This window comes from Podarcis bocagei (assembly GCF_964188305.1).
Source record: "Podarcis bocagei genome assembly, chromosome: 16".
NCBI classification, from domain to species: domain Eukaryota; kingdom Metazoa; phylum Chordata; class Lepidosauria; order Squamata; family Lacertidae; genus Podarcis; species Podarcis bocagei.
In genome coordinates this window covers 38,611,102-38,634,014 of record NC_138142.1, presented here as the reverse complement: position 1 = coordinate 38,634,014, position 22,913 = coordinate 38,611,102, and the positions used below count along the sequence as shown (strand labels likewise).

The 22,913-nt window shown below is 45.0% G+C and overlaps 1 long non-coding RNA gene across 2 annotated transcripts; it reads right to left on the bottom strand.

Annotated features, from left to right (window-relative positions):
• Positions 1–14,183: 14,183 nt before the first annotated feature.
• On the bottom strand, positions 14,184–22,530 carry LOC308575346. Of its 2 annotated transcripts, none has more exons than XR_014002795.1 (3): positions 22,489–22,530; positions 17,076–17,346; positions 14,184–15,093 (listed from the first exon to the last, which is right to left on the bottom strand). It is a non-coding gene; the product is annotated as an uncharacterized lncRNA (long non-coding RNA). The 2 variants fall into 2 exon arrangements; XR_014002796.1 differs by having other exon boundaries at positions 17,076–17,340; positions 22,489–22,529.
• Between the last annotated feature and the right edge of the window lie 383 nt (positions 22,531–22,913).

The following is a 22,913-nucleotide window of genomic DNA, read 5'->3' as shown; positions in this document are numbered from 1 at the left end:
AATTGTAGTCCCATCCATCATTTAGCCCAAGGTCAGTGTGTGTGTGTGTGTGTGTGTGTGTGTGTGTGTGTGTGTGATGGAGAACAATCTGAAGTATTTTGCCTAAAGACCTTCTCATTCCACCAAAAAGTAGGAAACAATTTCTGCAGAAAATAAGCTCTTTGCACCAAAAATAATTGCTGGACAGTTGAAAGCCACACACATTTTTCTTCTTTTTCTTCAAGACACTACTACTAACCACAATGGCTTTGCTCAGCCTCCACAGCTGGAAACAGCTGGAAGCTACAGGAGGGGAGAGGGCTCTTGTGGTCAGGTCTTGTTTTTGGGCTTCCCACTTGTATCTGGTTGGCCACTGTGACAACAGGATGCTGGGCTGGATGAATCATTGGCCTCATCCAGAAGCCAAGCTCTCCTTATGTTCTTATGATTGTGTCTTAGAGGAATCATCAAATGCCAAGGTTTTGTTTTACAAAGGCACTAAACCTAGATTCCCGGCATCGCTGGCAGAGACACTCACCTTCAAACCATTACTGCTATTGTTGATCCTGCCCTGCCGGTGGAGTTTTCTGCCCTCTGGCTCCCGACATTTCTAATGTCTATTTCTGTAAACCACCAGGTCCTTCAAGTTTCCTGGGAATGGCCTTAGGATGGGAGGCTGCTTGATGAGAGACCTACCGTAATGGCAGTGATTAGGGAGATTCCATGGGATTCCATGAGATTCCTCATCAACAGTCATATTTGGCAAAAGGGTGTAGCTCTGTGGCAGATCACCTGCTTTTCATGCAGTAGGTCCCTGGCAACTCCGATTAAAGAGTCTAATGTCATGTCACGTTGCCGGCACTGGGATAGACCTAATTCTAAGACTCTGGAGAGCTTCTCCCAAACAGTATGGGTGCTACTGAATTAAATGGGCCAGTGTGAGACAAGAACATAAGAAAAGCCTGCTGGATCAGGCCAATGGCATCCTGTTCTCACAGTGGCCAACCAGATACCTAGGAGAAATACATCTGTGGTTTCCAGCAAGTGGTATTCAGAAGAATTGCAGCCTCTAACTGTGGAAGCAGAACACACCCATCATGGTTGTTGTTGTTGTTCAGTCGTTAGGCGTGTCTGACTCTTCGTGACCTCCTGGACCAGAGCATGCCAGGCACTCCTGTCTTCCATTGCCTCCCACAGTTTGGTCAAACTCATGCTGGTAGCTTCGACAACACTGTCCAACCATCTCGTCCTCTGTCGTCCCCTTCTCCTTGTGCCCTCCATCTTTCCCAACATCAGGGTCTTTTCCAGGGAGTCTTCTCTTCTCATGAGGTAGCCAAAGTATTGGAGCTTCAGCTTCACGATCTGTCCTTCCAGTGAGCACTCAGGGCTGATTTCCTTAAGAATGGAGAGGTTTGATCTTCTTGCAGTCCATGGGACTCTCAAGAGTCTCCTCCAGCACCATAATTCAAAATTCTTCATGGAGCACTGCCTTGCCATGGCGAAGGGGCTTGAATAACTCAGAGAAGCTATGAACTATGCTGAGCAGGGTACCCAAGATGAACAGGTCATAGTGGAGAGTTTTGACCAAACGTGATCCACCTGGAGGAGGAACCGGCAAGCCACTCCAGTATCCCTGCCAAGAAAACTCCATGGACAAAGACAACAGGCCATCATGGTTAGTAGCTGTCAATAGCCCTCTCCTCTCCTAATCTTAAAAAAAATGCCTGCTTCTTGGGAGAAAAGCGATGACAAACCTAGACAGCATCTTAAAAAGCAGAGACATCACCTTGCCAACAAAGGTCTATATAGTTAAAGCTATGGTTTTCCCAGTAGTGATGTCTGGAAGTGAGAGCTGGACTATAAAGAAGGCTGATCGCCGAAGAATTGATGCTTTTGAATTATAGTTGGGCTCCCTCTTTGCTATCCTTCTACCAGCAGGCTATCCTTCTACCTTCCTGTCCAAACAGGCCTTTGAAGTGCAGAAGATGTTAATCACTTGGCATGCTGTCAGGGCAAACTATTTTAATTGGTGGTTCTAGATGTGTTCTTATATATTTTGACTATCATTTTTAACTAGCTTGCTTTTATGACTTTGTACTTTATAATGATGTTTTAAAATGATGTTGGAAGCTGCCATAGGGGCCCAGGTCTAGGCTTGTCATACGTCCAGAAAATTTGGGACATATATGGAAATAAGATGTCTAAAATTGTGACCGGGGGGGGGGGGATTTTTTGAATTTTAACAGGATGTTGAGTGAGTCCTCCTTGGCTTCTTCCTCCCTGCCCAGCAGCTCTCAGTTCTGCTCCCCCATGTACATGCCCTCTCCAAGTACACTGGTACCTTGGTTCTCCAACACCTTGGTATTCAAACAACTTGGAACCCAAACATTGCAAACCCAGAAGTAAGTGTTCCGGTTTGCGAACTTTTATGGAAGCCAAACGTGCTCCGTTTTGAGTGTTACACTTCCGATTTAAGTGTTGTGCTTCCGATTTGAGTGTTATGCTTCCGATTTGAGTGCCACACTTCCGTTTTGAGTGTTACGCTGAGGTCTGTCTGTTTTTACTATTTATTTTGTGGTTTTGTTTTTGCGGCTTCCTTGTTTTGTTTTTGTGACTGTGTGCAACCCAGTTCAGCTACTGATTGACTGACTGTGTGACTGCAGTACATTGTTTATTGCTTTCATTTTATGGATCAATGGTCTCATTAGATAGTAAAATTCATGTTAAATTGCTGTTTTAGGGGTTGTTTTTAAAAGTCTGGAAAGGATTAATCCATTTTGCATTACTTTCTATGGGAAAGCGCACCTTGGTTTTGGAACACTGGTTTTGGAATGGACTTCCAGAATGGATTAAGTCTGAAAACTAAGTTACCACTGTATTCTGAATATGCTGGCGTGCCTTCCACCCCACTTCTAGCCCTTCCCTTGGGGGGGGGTGAGGTGTCCCCAGTTTTCCTTCATACAATTTTGGCTCAACAACTTTGGGGTTGTTGTTGTTATTTAAAGTTCAACAATTTCAGTAGATTCCATAGCTAGCTAGAGTGGTATCTCGGTTTACAGACGCTTCAGGTTACAGACACTTCAGGTTACAGACTCCGCTAACCCAGAAATAGTACCTCGGGTTAAGAACTTTGCTTCAGGATGAGAACAGAAATCATGTGGGGGCAGCAGGAGGCCCCATTAGCTAAAGTGGTGCTTCAAGTTAAGAACAGTTTCAGGTTAAAAACGGACCTCCAGAACGAATTAAGTTCTTAACCCGAGGTACCACTGTAGAAAGATAGATAGATGTTAGATATAGATAGATAGATAGATAGATAGATAGATAGATGATAGATAGATAGATGATAGATAGATATAGATAGATATAGATAGATAGATAGATAGATAGATAGATAGATAGATAGATAAATAATTTATTACGGTCAAAGTCCAGCTCGCATGACACAATAAAAACAGCGTTCAGAAAGATAAAATATATAATCAGAGCAGATTGCAGCAATAGCTCATGAGTTAAAATTGAGATATATACATACACCCGTGCAACTGAGATTTGGGCCACCATAAAAATTGACCCTGAGGCACCCCAAAGGGCAACTTCAGCATTTCCCTAGTAAGCTATTTTATTCTAGAGGATGATCTGTGCCTACGAATCTGTGCACAGAATCTGGCTACCAGCCAGGTTGTCTGGTGATCTTTGCCTAAGAGGAGAGAATTAAGTTTAGACTTGTCTGAAAGATCGGCGAGCCTCTTCAGCAAAGGATCGATCTGGATGCGAGGAAATAGAGATATGTTGCTGGAGCGGCTATGTATCTCCCGTTTACTATGATTTTATAATTGGGGATGCCTTGTACAGTCCTGTTGTCTCTCTATGTCCATGATTCAGTGGTTTCCTTAAAAAAAGCTCACTCAACATCTTTGAGGATGTCAGGAATTTAATTTTTTTAAAACATGGCAAGCCTACCCAGGTATTTTCAGCAACTCCTAATAAAATATTTGGGAGGGAGGGCCCCATGTTGAGAACAATCAGATGTGGAGGGGACCAATCACAGAACCAAGCATAGCCCAGCTTTGATGGCTGGCAACTCCTGCTACTGTGGAGACGCAGGAGGGGGAAGCAGCCCTGGGCCAGTGGCAGCAGCAGCAGGAAGAGGCTGAATGCCAGAGAGGAGGAGCTGCCAACCATTGAAGCCACACTGCCACCACATTCGACTCTACCCCCTGGCTACTCCCGGCACCATGTGCATGTCATGTGTGCATCATTGGGCCCCCCAATCTTCTGCTCAAGTTTGTACCTCTGGAAGCTGCCTGGAACCCTAATGTGGGAGGGAGGGAGGGAAGGAAGGAAGGAAGGAAGGAAGGAAGGAAGGAAGGAAGGAAGGAAGGAAGGAGATGACTCAAGCATGGTAGAGATAAGTAGTCCTGGAGTTCTAAACTGGATTTAAGACAGCCTAAGGGTGGCGCTGTGGGTTAAACCACCAGCGCCCAGGACTTGCCGATCAGAAGGTTGGCGGATCCTCGCGACGGGGTGAGCTCCCGTTGCTCGGTCCCTGCTCCTGCCAACCTAGCAGTTCGAAAGCACGTCAAAGTGCAAGTAGATAAATAGGTACCACTCCAGTGGGAAGATAAACAGCGTTTCTGTGTGCTGCTGTGGTTCACCAGAAGCAGCTTAGTCATGTTGGCCACATGACCCGGAAGCTGTACGCCGGCTCCCTTGGCCAATAAAGTGAGAAGAGTGCCGCAACCCCAGAGTCGGTCATGAATGGACCTAATGGTCAGGGTTCCCTTTACCTTTACTATTAAATGGTGATTATTAGACTACATAACTAGCGGTTAAATTTCTGAAGGTGAAGTATTTTCCTAATTTGTTCATCTGAGAAGTGGAAACCCTTTTGGATTTAAAATGTAATTGTGGAAAGGACAGCTTCAGGATCAAGGACACCAACACAGTGGATTGCTGCAGAAAAGTCTATTTTTTATTGCATTCTACATATACAATAAAAGCAAGTTAAGAGGAGTTTCAGAAGTTGGGATCTGGGGATTTGTTCCCCTCTACCAAGAAAGCATTTGAAAACAGTGCGATAGACTCAAAATGTGATCCTCTCAAATTCATCTCCCCCACCTCCTCTCAGAAGGATTCCAGCAGTTAAAGCAATAGGACAACTTGCGGTAAGATTACGGTAATCAGGTAGAGAGAGAGTTGGACATTTTGCTGAGCAGTATGTTGGAAGGGAAAACAAAAGAGCAGGCCTTGAATTGAGTGTTATTGGCAGCAATGGTGATTCTGCTGGGTGGATGCTCCTTTAGCAATTGCAGGTGAAGTGGGGGGACGGGCACACTCCCCTTAGCAGCATTTCTTGCTTGGGACACAACACTGCTGAATTTGAGCACAGCAGCCATGGGACTTGGGAGCACAGCAGGACTGCATGGATTGCATGGGTGAACGGCAAGAACAGCAGCAGGAGTGCATGGACTGGACACCGCTGTATGGCACGCAGCAGTAGACTACTCTGGTTCCTCCATGCCCATGGCAACCGCAAGAGTCAGAATGGCCACAGCAGCCCATCTTTGTGGAGTGGAAGCAAAGCTGGGGAAAAGAGGAAGAAGAATGGGGCATGTCAGTGAGCGGCAACAGCATCCACGTGAAATTAGAAGTGCACTGAGAATACAACTAGGGCTCTCCTGAATGAGACAGAATGTCAGAACATAGGAAGCTGTCTTAAATGGAGACAGCTCTCCAGTGTTTAAAACAGATGTCTTTCCCAGCCTCACCTGGAGATGTCGAGAATCAAACCTAAGACCTTCTGTGTGCAAAGCAGATGCTATCCTACTGAGCTATGGTCCTTGTCATATGAATAAAGTAAAATGCCTGCTATATACAGTGGTACCTCGGGTTACAGACACTTCAGGTTACAGATACTTCATGTTACAGACTCCCAGAAATAGTACCTCAGGTTAAGAACTTTGCTTCAGGATGAGAACAGAAATCGCACAGCAGCAGCACGTCGGCAGTGGGAGGCCCCATTAGCTAAAATGGTGCTTCAGGTTAAGAACAGTTTCAGGTTAAGGAAGGACCTCCAGAATGAATTAAGTTCTTAAGCCGAGTTACCACTGTAGTTGCATAGTTACTTATCTCCTTGACATCTGATGGGAGTGCATTCCCACTACCAAGAAGGCCCTCTACCTTGTTTCTTGTACCTTCACTTATTGCACTGAGGGAACTGCCAGAAGGCCCTTGGATCTGGACTTCAGTGTCTGAGCTGGACGATGGAGGTAGAGACGCTCCTTCAGGTATACAAGGCCAAGGCCATTGAGGGCTTTAAAGCTCAGCACCAGCACTTTGAATTGTGCTCGGAAATGTACTGGGAGCAAATGTAGATCCTTCAGGACTGGTGTTATATGGTCCTGGTGGCTGCTCCCAGCCTAGCTGCTGCATTCTGGATTAGTTGTAATTTCCGAGTCACCTTCAAAGTTAGCTAGCTCAGTACTAGTAGCGTCGCTCCAGGGTTTCAGGTTGGTGGTATCTCCCAGCCTTACCTGGACATGCTGGGGATTGAAGCTTTGTAAATCACGTACACTATCGCTGAGAAAGGTCAATCTACTCCAGGAGGCTGCTTGCTGTGTAGGGCAATTAGCTGCCTCTAAGGAGATAAGGAAAAACCTTCTGGATAAGGCCATTGAGTCCACAGAGAGGGCTTTTCAAAATGGCCAACCCAATTAATTATCCAAAGGGCAAGCCCAGAAGTCAATGAAATACAACTTAGGTTTCTTAGCTTTCTAGGGTGAGAAGGGGACCTTCAATCTCATCGATTCTGTCCCAAATCCCTCCGCAGTGCAGGATCTGTTCAACCAGGATGTGATGGCAGCATCCCTCATGATTCTAGCACCACCTCTGCTTAAATCTCTCCAGTAAAGGAGAAAATAATATTATAAGAAAATACTCCTGCTAGACCAGGCCAAGGCCTCATCCAGTCCAGCATCCTGTTCTCACAGCAACCAACTAAATGCCTCTGAGAGAGTCCACTCACCTTGTTCACAGGTGGGAGATGGTGATTCTGGTGAATCCAAGTGTATGACTAGAGATCGCTGGGACAAGGGGAGCTTTATATATGCTGCCCGGAACCCTTATCTCCTAGGAAGTGTGAGGCTCCACCCAAGCATCACAAACTCTTCATGAACCATGAGGGCACATGTCACATTGCCGTCACCACACCGTCTTCTGGTTTATGCTTCTTGTCTTTAATAGACATGAATTGTCTATTAAAAAATGATTGTAATCGCTGGCTTAATGACAACCTAATACACAGGCCAGCCCCAGAAAAGAGTTTATTGGAGTGTGTGGAATTTAATGGCGGGAAATCATGGGTCTTGCCTGGGGCGTTATGGAAGCTGGTTCAATCCTTCCTAGTCGAATTCCAATAAGTGTCTACCAGTGCCTCAAAGTTTCCATTGCTTGGTGCTTTAGGATTTATGTAACCTAAGTTTCCAGATCTCTCTGATGCATTTGTCCAGGGTAGCAAATATCAATTTGGTATAACTGTACAATTAAAAATCAAAGTAATAAAAAAACACATTTTTTTAAAAAAATCTAAAACATTTGAAAACATTCAGAATATCTAAAACCAAACCAAACCAAACCAAACCAAACCAAACCAAACCAAACCAAACCAAACCAAACCAAACCCATACCCTCATTGTTTCACAGTCGTCACCACTGGCACCTGTCAGCCACTCAATGGTTATGGCTACATCAGAAAGTTCTGACCAACATCTTGAGTTGAAGCACCTGTTTGGCCACTAAAAAGGTAAAGGTAAAGGGCCCCTGACAGTTAAGTCTAGTCGCGAACGACTCTGGGGAACAGAATTCTGAATCAAGGCTTCTTTGGTATTATCCAGCAGTACTCTCCTTATGCCATTCATGAATATGAGGACCAATGCAGTTGTAATATAGAGTGGAACCTCGATTTTCAAACTTAATCCATTCCAGAAGACTGTTTGACTTCCGAAACATTCAAAAACTGAAGCCTGCATTTCCGGAAGCATTTGTGTCTGGAAAACTCAGTACAGAAGCCATGTAGCATGTTCAGCTTCCGAAAAGCATTCAAAAACTGAAGCAATTAGATCCGGGTTCTTGAGTTCGAAAGACGAAACATTCGACTTCCGAGATGCTCAAAAACCGAGGTACCATTGTAGTTGGATATGTTGTTAATTTTGTTGAAGGAAGTGATGGGCTTAGAAACCTACTCTTAGTCCATTGCTTCCTTCACCCAATAACATGAACTAGCAATGTAGTCTCTTTCTGTGCTAAGGACATCCATAACTTTGCCATTATAGCAGTAGAATCTTAAGAGATGGCCAGAGCACTGTCTGGTCCTGTTTTGTTGGATGAATTCCAGTTGGTGTAGTTTGAGGATGTGGAAAAGGCACTTGGATCAGTTCAAGGAACTACCTGCACTCTGGGCCCTTGCCCTTCTTGGCTGATAAAACCTAGCAGGTTGTAAACAGCTGTCTGGGCCAGGAAGGTGGGCCATGCCTCTTTAACTGATTGAAAGAGGCAATGATAAGACTGCTCCTTAAGAAACCACCCCTAGATTCTGAGATCCTAAGAAACTACTGGTCACTTGCCAGCCTACCTTTTGGGGACAAGGTTCTTAAGTGGGTGGTCACTGACCAGATCCAGGCACTCTTGGAGGAGACTGATTTTCTAGATCCATTTCAGTCAGGGTTTTGGGTTGGTTTTCCCATACAAACTACCCTGGGGATAGGGGTAATATGTCCCTGTTAACCCCCTTTGACTTCTCAGCAGCTATTGATACCATTGACCATAGTATCCTCCTGGAGAGGCTATCCAAGTTGGAGGTGAGTGGCACCACTTTGCAGTGGTTCCAGTCATACTGGGATGGTTGTCTTCAATAGGTGATGCTTGGGGAAGAGTTATTCAGCACCATGGGGCCTTCATTGGGGGTTCCCCTCAAAGGTTCAAATCAGTTGCCCTGTGTTGTATATATATATATATATAGTCATCCAGAGGTTTTCTAGTGTGTTGTCAGCTGTATGCTGAACTCTGGGAATTATAGTTCTGAAAGGGGAATCAGGGACCTACGAACAACTCTCAGCCACCTTAGCAAAGTGCAGTTTCCTAAGATTATAGTTAACAAACTATAGTTCTGATCCACTTTCATTTCCCTTGTCTTTCAAGTTGTCTCAGATGGTATCAGGCATCTGCCAGCAACTCCCACAGCTGGTTGTCCAAGAATTTACAAAGACAAGGAAATGTTTCTTACCACCTGCTTTTTGTTCAGTATTTACAGAGAGAGGCTTTGGAACCCAGCCTCTTGGATAATGGCGTTGTCCTGAGTGAATCTGCCCCACCCCCGCCATCTCTCCCACATCCTCATTTGTCATCTCTACGAGTGCTGATAAGTGCCATCTGCCTTTGAGCTATTTGCTCTTCTATTTTCAAGGCTCACCAGGTTCTGGGGGGGGGGTCTGGAATGCTTTCTATGTGTCCATCAGCTGTCATCCTCCTGGTGCTTCTTTTTCCTTCTCCTTCTCTCCCATTATTTCCCAAGTTTCCCCCTCATCTGCCTCTGAGCTGTGATCTCCCTCAAACCCCTGTTGTGATTCTGAACTGTCTTCCTCTTCTCTGGAAAAATCAGGCTGGGAAGACAGTTTCCACCATTCCACCTCTGCCCTGTCCCTAACATCCAGTAGGGTCCTTTTTGTTTTGTGCTTCTCTTAAAACCATTGTGTCTTTTGATGGTGTTATCATTATGGTTCATAACCAAACTAAGACTGGGGAGTGTCAAACCTTGTTTCGTACTGTTTGAGCACAGACTAATCTCTCAGACTAATCTTATCTCTCAGACTCATCTACCTCAGATGATTGTTAGGAGAAAGGTGGGAGGCATTCCCGCTACCTTGAGGTCCTTAGAAGACTGGTGAATCATAAATTAAATAAGAAAAAATAGGGCTCTTCTATATTGGTCTAATCCAGCACTTAGGTGTGGCCCCAACCCCATGTGATCTGTAGCAGATCCAACCTGATTTGACAGCCCTTGATCTCTGTAAGTAGGCCTGATCCAATCTGGGTGAATCAGGATCACCTCAACTTGCTCTGGCTGAATCCCTGGTTGATCCAAATTGACCACAGACCTAATAAATATACACCAACCACATGTTTATTGATCATATCAATTGCATCCCAGACATGAACCCCGGAAGTCTTGTCATAGAATCATCTTCTGGTGTTATGGCTCTCTGACTCAGCTTTCAGGGAAGAAAGAATTAGTTTTGCCCTGTAGATGATTAAAAACTATGCGTGGAAAATAATAACGATGTCATTCTGACCCTATCCCCAAAGGCAGTTTAGAGGCCTGTTGTTAAAAGAAGATTGCTAGGTTGTTGTGACCTCAGGTGATTTGCTGACTAGGTTCAAGATGAATTATGATACCTGGGACCAACCTGCCTTGTATTTTCCTGCCACATTCCCCAACCATTCCACAGTAAAGATAGCACAACTTAATCCACACCATTTGTGTGAGTCATAGAAGTTGGGAGGACCAGCTGAACCATCTAGTTCAACCTACTTTCTTAAGGAATGTCTATAAAACACAAGAAGATGCTTTTGGCTGAGTCAAAGCATTGACCGACCTTACCTGGGCATTGTCTACTCAGGTAGCATAGCACCTTTTCAAGGTCTCAGTCATAGGGAGGACATTCATTTCCTTCTGGAAAGAAGCCGAAGTCCCAGCAAAGGAAGAATGGTTACAAATAACTTATGGAATATGCAGAAATGGCGAAACTTACCAGAAGAATAAGAAATCAAGATAACAAATTTTTCATGTAAGAATGGAAATGGTTTATTGAACATTTACAGATAAATTGTAAACAGATTAAAACATTGGTGGGATTATAGTACTAACCTGCAGTTTCATGAGTATATATTTAAAGGAGATAAACAAATGAGGAAATTAAGTTAATTTGGATAGGTAGAAGATATTAAAAATAAATTTAAGGAACTGTAGAAAGAGGGGGAAGGAAGTCAATTTTTGAAATGTCAAAATGGTTGTAAAATTAGTGAAATGTATAAACTTGAAAAGTATAAATATTATTATTATAAAGGAGGACATGATTACCTGTATGACACAAATATGGTGCCTTTTGGTTTCATGATGAAAGGAAGATGAGATATGAACGGTCCTTTTTGTGGGAGGGGGAAATACGGTTGATATCTATCTAATGTTAGCCCAACTAACAGTAGATCCACAGAAACCAATGGAACTCAGTTAACCATGGTCATTCATTTCAAAGGGTTCTACTCTGAGTAGGACATAGCTGGATACAACTTAAATGTCACAAAAAGGGGGTAAAACAAGTGGGAATTTCAAAAATCTTGAAATCCAGGGAGAAATGGTCTTGCTTTGTTTTCTGCACAATCACAAGACAGAAACATCACAAGACTAGACACACATCAGAGGTTGGCAGCCATGCTCACTCTGCTAGACATCCTTCTTACCTCTTTGCCATTCCCCCCACACCTGACCAACCCCACCACCCTTTACACACCACCCACCCCTCACTTTTCTCCCCACAGCTTACCCCAATCACCTCCCACTCCAAGTCCCACTCCTTTTTAAAAGAGGGGCAGGTACTTCACTGAGATGCTTGCTAAACCACTGTGTGAAGGCCCTCCCCTTTAGAAGAGACTAGGGCATGACAACAATACACCCCCCCCACCAATATTACCCCCCCATACACTTCAACTATCTTAACAAAACACTTCAATGTTTCTCGGATACTTCATGTAAGAAGGAATTCTTAAGTTTGCTTTGGGTTGATTTTTTTATAGCTCCCCTTTTCGCAACAGAAGCAGACAGAGGCTAGATTGGGATTCGGATAGATTTCTGAGTAATCTGATCACCAAGGATTTATAACTGCCAGCTGCTTAACCTGTTGAATTGTCTCTTTAAATCTGAAGGTTCATTATTGTTCCACAAGATGTGTATTTCTTTAAAGGCCAGAGCAAATAAAGTGACCTAGTTTTACAGCTGTGAAGCAGTATAGCAGGTGCTGTTAAGTTGTGGTAATTAAGCTGTTGGGTATAGTATATAAAGAACAGCATGAAGCTCTCTCAGTACCCTGGTGAATGGGTTACACTTACTGTAATTTAGTGTAAAAGGAGTTTGTGTTTGTTTTCGTTATTAAAACCTAGCAAAAGTTATTTTGCGTTTTTTGAATATGTGGTCTCCCCAGCACGCCTTCTGCAGCACAACTAATCAGCAAATAGCCAACATAACCATGTGCCCCCAGTCCCTATAAATTATACTGCAGAAAGGGGGGGGGGAGTAGGGGTGTGTAGAAGTAACCACCAGCAAGTTTCCCCCTGGAAGAGCTGTGAACTCAGTTCAGCTTTGATACTCAAAATTCCCAGGCTCAGGATCCTGTGTGTGTGTGTGACCTGACTCAAAGTCTGCCCATTCCCACTGGCGGAGGAAGAGGAGTGCGGGGGGAGCACACCGCCCCCGGCAGCACAATCCTGGTGGGGTGCCATCATGACTGCCCCCCCACGCTGGGCATCATACCCCTTCAGGCGGCATGCCTCACCCCCAGGACACACACACCACCCCTAGGATGCACGCCAGCCCCACCTCTGTCTGCTCTCCGCGCCCCAGTGTCGAAGCATGAAGGTCCACCACTGCCCATTCGTGCTTAATATTTGGAGTAGCAAACATGATGTCCTCCAGGAGCTGCTACACTTCCTAACCTTTGGCCATGTAGACTGGCACTGATGAGAGTTTGAATCCAGCGGCATCTACAGAGGACTGCACTGGACTCCAGTGCTTTAGATATCTCATGTAGGAAGGGGTGTTAAATTTCATAGTGCAATTTGCCTTGGTACATGAATGAAGATAGAGAACGCAGCCGGCTCCAAAGAAAAGATCGCTAGGGAGACTGAATCCCAAAAGGTATTACTTGCCCTTATGTCGATTTGAAGATTGAAAAACCAAAATATAAACCCAAAGAAATCAAGGGTGATCTCCAGGAGAGCAGAGAGGCGGTGTATTCCCTTTGCTCCTCAGAAGCTATTAGAGGAGATAGTCTTACTGTTCAATTAGAGGAGGAAGCAAAAAGCTTTAGGCCTTTAATTTTGCAAGATGAGCATGGGAAGGGCAGGCAGCAGGTGTTCAACTCTCTTTGAAGGACATTAACTCAGTTTAGGCTGCACAGCTGTAATTCTGTCCTGAGTTTCTCTTACCACTCCTTCATTCCACAGCAATTCAGTTTCATCACCCACCAGCAAGTGGATTGGATACAATTTGGCGAAACTACAGAATAGGATGCAAAAGGTTAAGCAGCAGCAGGATTAAGAAAGGCTGGAAGGAGGTGGGAAAGGAAGTCAGGTCTGGTTGTGATGGAATGGCAACGAGGAAGGAGAAGAGAAGACTTAAGAGGCTACAGGAGAGGCAGGTCTGGTGGTATCAATGTCTTCAACACCAACACACTAAGGGACAAGTACCTCTGGTCAATTATTGTATGGAAACTAAGGTGTGTGAAATGTTCATTACTGCAAAAAAGAGAGAGAAGAAAAGCTGCAAAACCCCCAAGAGGTCCAACTTCTATGAGTTTAGAACTTTATTGGAGAACTGCATAAGAATGGGCCCTAGACACCAAGGTAAATATGGGAACACCATTTACGCAAGCTTCACATATTTTGTCGAATGAAAGAAGAGGAAAATCTTTCAATAGCGTGACGCAGGGAAGTTGAAAGCTTTGCACTGCAAGATTAGGCACATCTACTCAGAAATAACTCCCACTGAGCTTAATGGGGATTGCACCCAGGTAAGTAAGCTGAGGGCTGCTGCTTTAGGTAGCTAATTCACAGTGGAAAGAGATTATGCAAAGAAAACATTGTGGCCATGAAATCAGTGCTGCTGCTGGAGATGTTCTTCTGTCTTCTTAAAAGTTCTAGGCTTGCTTGAACTTCCAGAGTTTTTTTAGCAGCATTTCTTGGAGCAAGGGTTCCTGCAGCATTTGGTCTGCGAGCAGCTGGGGAAGTGGTAAGACTTGGCACAGCCACAAGAGGGAGCACAACAGCGGGAGACGCAGTAACCCCAATACTGGCCACTGCAAAGGGGAGCGGCAGGGGGCAGAGCAGCTCATAACTGCAAGAAAAGGTGAATCAAAAGCAACCGAGGACAAGATCAATTTGAATGCTTTTAGAATTTTATTGGAGGCCTCCAAAAGGACCCTACACCCCAAGACAAACATGGGCACCATCTACCCAATATTTACTTTATATTTCATTTGTTAAGAGGTAAAAGGAAAGAAGGGAATGACCCAACACTGGAGTGAAAGAGGGAGGTTCAAAAGCTTTGCATTGCAAGATTATCATATTCACAGTGGTACCTCGGGTTACAGACGCTTCAGGTTACAGACACTTCAGGTTACAGACTCTGCTAACCCAGAAATAGTACGCCAGGTTAAGAACTTTGCTTCAGGATGAGAACAGAAACTGCGCAGCGACAACGGGAGGCTCCATTAGCTAAAGTGGTACCTCAGGTTAAGAACAGTTTCAGGTTAGGAACGGACCTCCAGAACGGATTAAGTTCTTCACCTGAGGTACCACTGTACTTGTAAGTAACTCCAGTTGAGCTGAATTGCTCTTAACCTGGATTAAGCGTGTAGTTTAGGTAGTTAATGTCCCTGATGGGGACATTGGATGGGCAGAGAAAACTTGTGGCCACAAGAGCATCGCAGCTGGCGGTGGAGATGTCGTTCCGGTTTCCATAACGTTCTGACCTAGACTTGCTTGTAATTCCGGGATTTCCTTAGCAGCATTTCTTGACTTGAGCGCAGCAGGGGGTGCAGCAAGACTTGGAGCAGCAGCAGGGGGCGCAGCAGCAGGCAGGCTTGGAGCAGCAGCAGGGGGCGCAGCAGCAGGCAGGCTTGCAGCAGCAGCAAGGGGCGCAGCAACAGCAGGGGGCGCAGCAGGGGGTGCAGCAGGGGGTGCAGCAGGAGTTGCTGCCACCGGATGGGACACAGCAAATGATGGTTCCTGAATTAGATGAAGAGCCACAGCAATCACAGCCCATCTTGGTTGGAGAGAAGGCAAGCACTGGAAAAAAAAGAAATAGTGGTGTGTGGTTTTTTGAGGATAGGTGACATGTGGTTCAGTCCCTTCTCTTCTTCTTTGTTCTTTGGCGATCCCTCGTAGCCGTGTAAGATTGTCTTCCATAAGCACGGTTTTCACAATGAGTCCGTAAGCGACTGTGGAGGCCAATTCTGGATCCACACGTCCTTCCACAATGGGGACATTGGTTCCCGGGCGGGAGTATACAAATAGGGATGGACAAAAGTGCTTATTTTGAATTTTTGCTTTCTCGTTTACCCCATTTTAATATGCTGTTAACTGCATTTCTACATCAGCTTACCCCCCCCCCCGGCTTTAAAATATAACCTACTTTAAAAAATATGGGACGCGGGTGGCGCTGTGGGTTAAAGCACAGAGCCTAGGACTTGCCAATCAGAAGGTTGGTGGTTTGAATCCCCATGACGGGGTGAGCTCCCGTTGCTCAGTCCCTGCTCCTGCCAACCTAGCAGTTTGAAAGCACGTCAAAGTGCAAGTAGATAAATAGGTACCACTCCGGTGGGAAGGTAAACGACGTTTCCATGCACTGCTCTGGTTTGCCAGAAGCGGCTTAGTCATGCTGGCCACATGACCCGGAAGCTGTATGCTGGCTCCCTCAGCCAATAAAGCGAGATGAGCGCCGCAACCCCAGAGTCGGTCACGACTGGACCTAATGGTCAGGGGTCCCTTTACCTTTACCTTACTTTAAAAATGTTTTTGTTTATTTTTCTCCTAATATACCTTTTTGGTTGTTTGCAACCCCCCCCCAACCCTACACTAAACACCCCATATAATGCATTTTTCATGATATTAGCATTTTAATGTGCATTTCCCATGATATTTCATACAAGTTTGCCCAACACAGAGATACAATATATGCTCTGAGATGTAAAAAGTGGAGCTATGTCATTTCTGACAGCAGGCTGATGTTTTGGATAGACATTGGGTTGCCTCCAACAAAATTATGCTCCACTGAAATTGATGGGCCTAAGTTAGTCGTGACATTTATTTTCAAGGGGTCAACTAACTTGGATCCATTTATCTCAGTAGATCTACTCTAAGTAGCATTTAGTTGCCGACCAGCCATTGTATATCTTCCATTTAGAACTAATCACAGCTCGTGCACCTAAGACACTTAAGAAGCTCCAATTTCAATTTTTTCTTGGCCATGAAGTCTATAAGTGGATGTAGAAAAAGCATAATATCTCAACCTCAATCCCTTATCCCCAACCTGCAAAACAACCTAGGGCTGTTAATGGGTGGCTAACCTGAAGGCAGGGAAGTTTTTGATGTTTGATGTTTTATCATGTTTTTAATATTCTGTTGGGAGCCGCCCAGAGTGGCTGAGGAAACTCAGCCAGATGGGCAGGGTATAAATCATCATCATCATCATCATCATTATTATTATTATTATTATTATGGTTCGCCATATGCTGTTGGGACTCAGCCATCATGGCCAATAGTCAGGGATGAGAGCTTTAGTCCAGCGACAACTGAATGGTCAAAGCTTAGCCACTCAGGGATTACAACAGGTGTGGGTACCTTTTGGCCTTTCAGATGCTGCTGAACTACAATTCCCATAATTGACTATTCCCGGTCATTGACTATGCAGGCTGGGACTGATGGGCGTTGTAGTTCAGCAACTGCTGGAAGGCCAAAAGTTCCCTATATTTGACGTGACACTTTTAATGGGAGACGTCAGGTATTGAACCTGGGACTTTCAACATGCAAAGCAATGCCCTCTACCTTTAAGTTAATGGTCCCTCCTGTAAGATTGATAGTTTGGTTGCAAGAAGAGTCCATAGACCAGATGTGGAGAACCTTCAGCCCTCCATCAGCTCCAGCAAGCATGGGCAATGGCCAGGGCTGGAATTTGTAGTTCAGCAACATCCATCAGGCCATTCCTGCCATAGACTCTACCAAAGGAAATTCCCCCCTCCGTAATGAACAATTCGTGAAATTCTCCTTACCTTCTTAAACAGAGAGACGTCGAGTGGAACAGAAGCCAATGGATCAAATGAATGAGGAGCCAATGTCCTGAGACCTTTTATACAGCTCCTTGCAACCTCCCCCTTAGGAAGTGAGGCACCATGGAGGAACAGCAAGTTCTCCAATAACCACCTGCGGACATGCCCTCTTTCGGTTTGATTCAATTCACATTCCTCATTACAAATTGTTTTATGGCGGTGTCTTCTTCCGTGGATCCCTTGCCACCGTCACAGGGTCAATCCCAGGCTAGAACTCATGCAGAAGTTTAATTTTAAAATAAGTATCATTGTAGGGTTTCCTTAAGCCATTGAGTGCCTTTGTCACCGTCATCCTATAGCTAAAGAGCATAATTATTACCCAAGGAGCCACTTGGGTATTATTATTTATTATTAAGTAACCATAGAGGGGACCTTTATTGCTAGAAGTCGATGTTGTCCTTTTGTGGCATGTAATTAGCAATAACGTGGTTATTTTGCAGAGACTGGGTAGGAGAAGCTCTTTTCACATGCAATCCCCGGTTTGGTATATTCTGGATTTGGCCCTCCTGACTTCAGTCTTATTAAGGAGGATTTAAGAAAATAAGAACAGGCCAATGGCCCATCTAATCCCTTGTCCTGTTCTCACAGTGGCCATTCAGATCCTTGTGGGAAACCCACATACAGAGCCCAAGCCCAAGAGGACCCTCCTGGTGTTCAGAAGAATTACTGACCATTGAGGCAGAGCACAACCATAGAAACTAGTAGCCATCATTAGCCTCATTCTTCCTGAATTTGTACAATCCTCTTTTACAGACATCCAAGCTGATGGCCATTGCTGCCTTTTGTTAGAGCAAGTTCAATACAGCCATACCTCATGTTATGTCTGCTTCATGTTACGTTCTTTCAGGTTACGTCCTGTGGTGACCCAGAAGTACCGGAAAGGGTTACTTCCAGGTTTCACTGCTCGCGCATGCGCAGAAGCTCAAAATGACGTCATGTGCATGTGCAGAAGCAGTGAGTTGCAACCTCCGCGTGTGCAGACGTGCCGCTGCAGGTTGCGCTCTTTTCATGTTTTGAGTGGGCCTCTGGAACGGATCCCATTTGCAACCAGGGGTGTGTGAAAAAACTGCTTTCTTTGTTTCTGTCCTGAATAATAATTTCTTCAAAACAATTCTGGTATTGGACTTGAAAAAGGGTAAAAGACTATTGGGAAATGATCCCATAATGAATTGGGGGGGAAATGTTTGAAAGTACTTCCCCCCCAAAAAAAAAAACCAGAGTCCTTTCCGTTGGGGATAATTCAGACTGAAATTTCCAGGTGTCAGAAAAGGTTATTTATATACACCACAACTGCAGCCCTTGTTTGGTTAGCCCAAAAATGGAAAACGAGTGAGGTCCCAACCAAACAAGAGTGGCAACAGAATATGTGCAGCTTGCAGACTTCACATATAGAATAAGAGAACAAGAAGAACATACATTCAGAGAAGATTGGAAAATGTTTATTGAATACAGCGGTACCTCAGGTTAAGTACTTAATTTGTTCTGGAGGTCTGTTCTTAACCTGAAACTGTTCTTAACCTGAAGCACCACTTTAGCTAATCCCGCCGCGCCACCAGAGCACAATTTCTGTTCTCATCCTGAAGCAAAGTTCTTAACCCGAGGTACTATTTCTGGGTTAGTGGAGTCTGTAACCTGAAGCGTATGTAGCCTGAAGTGTATGTAACCTGAGGTACCACTGTATAGAGGAAATAACTGTACGGCTGAAAACTCTGACAGCATTGAGATAAATTCAGCAGTGTAAATGAAGTTATGATGTGGATGTAATAATGGAATACTGAATGGTATAGTTTTTGTAAAATATGCAGGGATTTATGATATGTAAAATGAATCTTTACCTCACAACAGTGAACACGATGAACCAATTGATTGACTCTATGGAGGGCAGCTTCCTATGTGAACCTATTCAGAAGAACATCAGACAGGTTCAGGCCACCAACAAACCCTGATGGCTGTGTTCACGCACCTCTTTCACAGGCATTGAGGGAGTTACATTCCAGGGATCATGCCCAAAGCCAAAATCACATTGGATTTCTATTGCTCGATACTGGATTTAATTCAAATCACATTGTTCATTATGAAGTCTTTGAGGATGATGAAAGAGATCAGCATCCCCGCAGCAATGTAACCCATGCAGAAGATGCATTCTAAACTGTGGAAAGGTTGGAGTTCTTCAACCAATAAGAGCAACAGAAGCCCTATGTAATTATTATCCGAGTTGCTTGGATAATACCTTGCCCATCCTCTATCACCAGAGGACAGTATTTCCCCCCTTCATGCATATAATTAGCAATGCATCTGCCATGCATATTGTCCTGCATTTTTAATATGTTCAGCACATAATTATGGGAGTCTACATAGGATGTTGTTGTTGCTGCTGCTGCTGCTTTGCTTTTATTTGTTTATTCCATTTCAATCCCACTTTGCCCTCAAGGAGATCAAGGCGGGGTACGTGGTTCTCATCTTCCTCATTTTATCCCCACAACTAGCAGAAACCTTTGTGCGGGATTCCACTAGAGCAATGTTGGCCAAACTTGGTCTTCCAGCTGTTTTTGGACTACAACTTCCATCATCCCTAGCTAACAGGACCAGTGGTCAGGGATGATGGGAATTGTAGTCTCAAAACAGTTGGAGACCCAAGTTTGGCCAACACCGCACTAGAGGAACTCATTAGTTGAATTCGTCTCACTGTCATTATGTTAGGCCACCCAATTAATTACAATGCAAAGGAAATACAATCCAAGTGTAGGAGACATGTAACCAATTACATATCATTTGTGGGCTGAAAGCAAAACCTGCTTTCTATCTTCAGGTGTTGGTAGCGGTCGTGGCATGATATCGGGTCACCATATGGGGTCAAGGGCAAAAGGGAATAAATCTAAATCAAATAAGTGTTGGAAATGAAAATAAAAAGGAGGTTCTTTTTATCATATGTGGTGGTCTTGCAGTAAGGTTAATGCTTACTGGGAAATTATATACAGTGCTTCCTCGGGTTACAAATGCTTCGAGTTACAAACACTTTGGGTTACAGACTCCCCTCACCTGGAAGTAGTACCTCGGTTTGAGAACTTTGCCCCAGGATGAGAACGGAAATCGTGCGCCTGAAAACCCAGCTCACCCACTGAGATAATAGGCAGGAGAGATCCTGGTTGTTTCCTGAGTTGGCAAAACTCCTTTGATAATAAGAAACCAAGCCCTTAGCAACTTCTGTTTAAGCTTTTAAACACCCACTGAAAACTTTTCCATAATAGCTAGCTGACTTTGGATTTTATTTTTTTAATACGTGATTACATGCTTTTGTGTACAGTTGTAAACCACTCTGATTCTCCCCCCCCCCCATGAACAGCAGTATCTAAATATTTTTAAATAAATAAATAAAACCCATAATCGTTCACCTGGATTGGTGGGGCTGTTTTGTTCTGCATTCAAAGCAGGTACTCGACCTGTTGGACTGGCTGCAACATTTCCAAACAAAGCAAGAGGAAAATCCTTCAAGATTTTGTATTATGGTTTTGGGATTTTCTTATCTCCTGTTTGGTAGATTTATTGCTTTATTGTTCAGCGCCCAGCCACGCTTCCCCTGGGAGCCTCTGTAGCTTGTTTACGCAGTGTGGCTTTCGAGCGGTCGTAAAGCAATTGGCAGAATTACACAGCGGTGTGTGTCGAAAGAGCAGTAAAAAAGTCCCACACGTTTCTTCTGTCCTAATATCCCTTTATTTGCTCAAAAGTAGCATATTTATAATCAATAACAGCCATCAGATTCAAGCTGCATCTTCTCCCTCTGTTAGCAGCGACGCAACAAACTGCTTTCGCTTTCCACTCAGCTCACAGCATTCCAAGCTGCTTTCGTCATGTCCTGGCGTACTTCCCTTGTACGCGCCTCCTCTCAGGCTTGAGGCACAGAAGGTTACCGTAACCCTTCACTACACCCAACATCTCCCATACACATAGTTTGCACTGGGTCAACAGTGGAGTTACTCAAAGAGATGGAACAGAACTAGGGAAACCCAGTTTCGAAAACAGCCATGCCTCCTCCATGCAAAGCATGGAGTAGAATGTGAGAATATGAAAGGCGATCTACCAATTAGTAGAGGAGGCAGGTGCAAAAGCTTGAGGGAAGCAACTTGGAACACTGAACAAAACGAGACAAGCAGAAGGGCAAGTCTAGGTGGTGGTGGTTTCAGGTCCCCTACTTGCCCTCAAAGCTTCCCTTGAGGTTCTTCAGCAGCAGCTCTGCCTAGGATAGCAGCAACCAGAACTGCAGCTACAAGAAGAAGAAGAAGAGGAAGAGTTTGGATTTGATATCCCGCCTTTCACTCCCTTTAAGGAGTCTCAAAGCGGCTAACATTCTCCTTTCCCTTCCTCCCCCACAACAAACACTCTGTGAGGTGAGTGGGGCTGAGAGACTTCAAAGAAGTGTGACTGGCCCAAGGTCACCCAGCAGCTGCATGTGGAGTAGCGGAGACACGAACCCGGTTCCCCAGATTACAAGACTACTGCTCTTAACCACTACACCACACTGGCTAGAAGTACTGGGAGTAGCCAGAACTACTGGGACCACAGCAAGGGCGGCAGCAGCAGTTGCAGCAGCAGCAGCAGCAGGGAGAGCAGCGACAATTGGAACCATACAACATCTTTGAGATGAGGATGGAAAGAAGAGTTTTTTTTGTGAAATTGCCTCAAGAGACCCAAGGGAGCTTCTACTTGCAAAGGATGTGCTCTACCATTCAGCTATGGTTTTCCATATTCCAACACCACCTCCCAGCAGGGGCGGAGGAAGGGGGTGTGGTGGGGGTGGGTCACCCCGGGTGTCACCACTGAGGGGGGTGACAAAATGCCAGGCGGCACTCACCATGGGGCCTGCAGCGTGCCCGAGCCATGCGTCTTTCCTGGGAGAGACACGGTGGCTTATGTGCACAGGCTCCACGCTGCCCCAAACGGTCCACCCGCCGCCTCCCCCTCAGCTGTAGGGTGGCTGATTGGGAGGAGGCAGGCAGATTCCTTGGAGGCCCTGCAGAGTGTCCTGCCCCGGCTCTCCCTGCCCCTGGGCACAGGGAATGCACGGTGCCCAATTGGCTTGCTCCGCCGCTGCCTCCCAGGCCTTAGGTCATGGAAGGGGAAACTGCAGCTTCCCATATGTTGCTGGACTCCAGCAACCCATCAGCCACAGGCACTGGAGTTTGGGGGAATTGGGGCCCAACAGCATCAGGAGGGCCACAGCTTCCTTACCCCTGCTTTATATGAAGACGTCGGCTAATTCTATCACATTCTGTGTTAATCCCTTTACTGTGAACAAAGATCTGCTGAGCAAAACAGACCTTATTAAGCAGTTCACAAAGATTCCTCAAGCTAGACTTACCTTGTTAAGCAATGGGAAATGGCAAGGAGGGATGCATCCTATTGAGCAAATGAGGAGTTTTGCTGGGGGAGGGCAGCTTTTATACAGCTCTGTGACTCTCTCTTTGGAAGTGAGACACCACCACGAATTGGCAAGGTCTTCATTAAACATCAACACACATGGTCACCTGCCATGACGCCTAATGGTTCATGGCGCTTGACTCAACCCCCATACCCCATTCTTCTTTAGAAGTGTGTTTGTACTATGTATGATTAAAGCTTTGTTTAGATAATAGCACAGTGATTCTCGGGGTTTCCCAGGAGGCACAGAGAGGAGTGTTTTCCTTTTTAAAGGACACACTGTGGAGTTTATGGATGTTGTAGGGTCTGCTTATTGGGAACATGTGACTCTTGACTGTTGATTATTATCCAAGGTTTAATGAGGTC